The sequence below is a fragment of the Pongo abelii genome, chromosome 1 (genome assembly GCF_028885655.2).
Source record: "Pongo abelii isolate AG06213 chromosome 1, NHGRI_mPonAbe1-v2.0_pri, whole genome shotgun sequence".
Classification (NCBI taxonomy): domain Eukaryota; kingdom Metazoa; phylum Chordata; class Mammalia; order Primates; family Hominidae; genus Pongo; species Pongo abelii.
The window spans coordinates 85,824,412-85,828,286 of NC_071985.2; the positions used below are offsets into that span (position 1 = coordinate 85,824,412).

At 40.3% G+C, this 3,875-nt stretch overlaps 1 non-coding gene across 1 annotated transcript; it reads right to left on the reverse strand.

Annotated features, from left to right (window-relative positions):
- Nucleotides 1-702: 702 nt before the first annotated feature.
- On the reverse strand, nucleotides 703-841 carry LOC112131392 (small nucleolar RNA SNORA58). The gene has a single exon (XR_002913475.1). It is a non-coding gene; the product is annotated as a small nucleolar RNA SNORA58 (small nucleolar RNA).
- Nucleotides 842-3,875: the final 3,034 nt, after the last annotated feature.

Here is a 3,875-nt window from a genome sequence, read left to right on the forward strand (position 1 = left end):
GTATTTTTTTAAAATTTATCTTTGAGGCAGGGTCTTGCTCCGTCACCCAGGCTAGAGTGCAGTGGCACAAATATTGGCTCACTGCAACCTCCACTTCCCAGGTTCAAGTGATTCTCCTGCATCAGCCTCTGGAGTAGCTGGGATTATAGTTGCCTGCCACCATGCCCAGCTAATTTTTGTATTTTTAGTAGGGAAGGGGTTTCACCATTTTGGCCAGGCTGGTCTCAAAGTCCTGACTTTGGATGATCCACCCGCCTTGGACTCCCAAAGTGCTGGGATTACAGCTGTGAGCCACTGCACCCAGCCCATTCTCATAATTTTTAATCAGTCATCTATCTCTCTCTTTTTTTTTTCTTCGAGACAGAGTCTTGCTCTGTTGCCCAGGCTGGAGTACAGTGGCACGATCTCAGCTCACTGCAAACTCCGCCTCCTGGGTGCAAGTGATTCTCATGCCTCAGCCTCCTGAGTAGCTGGGATTTCAGGTGCGCACCACCACGCCCAGCTAATTTTTGTATTTTTGGTAGAGACGGAGTTTCACCATGTTGGCCAGGCTGATCTCAAACTCCTGACCTGAGGTGATCCGCCCATCTCGGCCTCCCAAAGTGCTGGGATAACAGGCATGGACCACTGTGCCCGGCCTATATCACTTTCTTATCTAAATCCCTATGCTCCCCTTTTCTTCTTGCCTTTTTTCCTCCAGGGGAATGTTACAGTCCTGCTATTTATCCGGCCACTGATTAAGCTGGCTAAAGCTGGTAGGAACTTCAAATTAATCTCACATACAATGTCCCCCCCCCTGCCTGGCCATGAGCACAGTCAGGCAAGGTCTATGGGTATGCCCTGTTTTGGTCTTTTGAAGGTAGCTATGATATACTGATAAGCCAAAGAGGTATGCATCTTATCTTGTGAGGGTTTTGGTTTGGAGAGAAGACTGATAGTAAACAAGCAAGTATAAAAGGAAATATACATATATATATTGTAATAAGAGCTGTGAAAGACATAAAGAAGCCATGGAACAACCCTGGTAAGGACCTTGAAAGAAACATGGGAACTTAGGTGGGTAAGGTGGAAAATTGTGTTTTACATGTAAGGGATATTTAAACAGACATCTGAAGGTGTCTAGGGAGCTAACCATGCATGAAGAGTAGGGAAAACGATTTCAGGCAGAGGGTATTACAGTCCTTGATATAGGAAAGAACTTTATGTGTTCAAAGAAGCAAAAAGGAACAAAGATGGTAAAGAAGATTGAATAATGTAGAGAGTTACCTCAAATAAGGATGGAGAGTTGGGTAGAAACCTCATCATGCAGGGTTTGCAAGTAGAAAAGAGCTCGGTAAATTATTTGGAAAATGTGAATACAAGTTATATTTTTATTAGTTTATCTACTGCGTGAGATGTTGTATTTAGGAAGATGATAGGGAAAACTACAAGAGTCACAAAGAAATTATTTTAGTAATCTAAGTAGGAGTTTTCAATAGCTTACTCTAAGTCCATCAAGATGGAGAAAAGTGGGCAGATTTTGGGTATATTTGAAAAGAGAAACTACAGGGCTTAGTGATAGATTGGAGTCTGGGATGATAGTGGAAGTTAAATCAAGGATGAAAGCAAGTTTCTATTTTGAGCAACTGGATGGTTGGTTGTGATATATAGCGAGATGAGAAAGACTGAGAGAAACAGACTTGGGTGAAGGAGGAGAAGACTGAAGAATTCAAATTGGAATATGTTGAGTTTTAGGTAACCATGAGATCTCCAAGTGAAGATGTCAGATAAACCATTGGTTTTAAAAGAAATAGCAGAGGAACATTATTGGCTGAGAACATAAATGAGGAATTGTTCACACAGATGTTATTTAAAACTATGTGAATGAATACTCTAAGCTAGATCATGTAGAAAGAAATGAGAAGGCTGTGATGCTCAGGATCTACGGCTCATAACCTATTATGCTTTTAGAGGTCAAGCAAAGGAGAAGCTGCTTTCAAAAGACACTAAATAGGAGCAACTATAGAGGTAGGAAGAAAGCTCTAGGAGTGAGATTAACTCAACACCAAGAGAACATTTGATAAAGAAAGGAAACACGACAAGGAAGGAACAGTTACCATCTGTTTCAGCCTTTGGTAAGCTTTGCAACCACGGTTTCTGTGTCATGAAAGAGGCAGAAGCTAGATATGAGTTATTTGAAGACTTAATGGGTGGTGAGGTAGTAGAGAAAGAATATATAAAACTCCAGAGAGCACTTTGTCTGTGAAGAGGAGCAGACAAGAGATATATCAAGGGAGAGTTATATTTTAGGATGACAGAAAATGGAGCGCTTCTATATGCTGAACTATTCCACTAAAGAGAGATAATTTTATGCTGCAGAAAAAGAGAGGGTGCCTAAAGGAACAGAATCCTTGGGGAAATAGGAGAGGAAGGGATCAGGACCCATGTAGAAGGACAAGCCTATGAAAAGGAAAAAAAAATTCCACTGTATAACTGGAAGGTAGAAAGAAAAAGAAGTGTAGATGCAGGTGGCTTTGTAGATGCAGTGAGATGAGCCATCAGGACCTGAATGACAATTTAAAATATCTGAATATAGTATGAGTTGAAGTCATTGGCAGAGAATTAGGGGTATTCTCATTCTCAAGGAGGAAAGAGAAGTATGACTTATGAGAACAGAGAAGAGAGGAGAAGGGTAAGAAATAATTTTCTTAGTGATCCAGAAAACATTAGTAGATTCCCCAGGCAGTGTTGAGAGTATAACTACATTTAAGATCATAATTTAACATAAAATGTTTTAGCCTACTTGTATAAATTTTATCCATCAGAGTTAAGTTTCTTATGTATAGTAAAAATCACATAGATATTTGAGTTAACACAAGATTGGCTTACTTTTTTTTTTTTTTTTGAGATGGAGTTTTGCTCTTGTTGCCCAGGCTGGAGTGCAATGGTGAGATCTCGGCTCACCACAATCCCCGCTTCCCAGGTTAAAGGTATTCTCCTGCCTCAGCCTCCTGAGTAGCTGGGATTGCAAGCATGCGCCACCACACCTAGCTAATTTTGTATTTTTAGTAGGGATGAAGTTTCTCAATGTTGGTCAGGCTGGTCTCAAACTCCCGACGTCAGGTGATCTGCCAGCCTTGGCTTCCCAAAGTGTTGAGATTACAGGCATGAGCCACCATGCCTGGCCTATTTGTTTTTGAAAGAGATATGACAGGGGAGAGGAGCAAGTAGTGGCAACTCCAAAATGTTTACATAAAAGACTTAGAAGTGGCATTATAGATTGAAAGAATGGAATGAGGATATGGATATTACAAGTGGGTTGGGGCCATGGAAAATATTTTGAGGCCTCATCTGCATGTTTTCACTTACTTATTTGGGTAGCTAGGAGGTGAGTAAATGAAAATTCTTCAGCTTTCCTCCAAGCCACTCTTTGATGTCCCCACTGGGAACAAAGGAGTTGAGTATTTATGCAAGGAAGTGTTTGTACAAAATTGCATAGCATCTGGAAGTGTGGTATCTGCTGTCATGTATCTGTCCTGAAAGTGTGGTATCTGCCTTTTATTAGATGTCAATAACATGTGTGTACCTCAGTCCCCTCATCAGGACCATGAAGATAATAAGAGTTTCTAAATTTTGTGGTTGTTTTAAGTATTAAATCTGTGAATATGTATAAAATGCTTGGACTAGCGCTTAGCACATGTAAATGCTCAGTATATGTCTCTTCTTACTACTTTCTTAATGTTGTTTTTATTATGGGCAATGGCTTCTGAGCAGAACAAGAAAGGAAATAAATTCGAAAGAGGGCTGATGGATAGTGAGAGAGTAGTGGAATAATGGTATGTAGGCAATGAAAATGTCAAATTGTTATAGTAATAGTAATAGAACAAAAAAGGTGA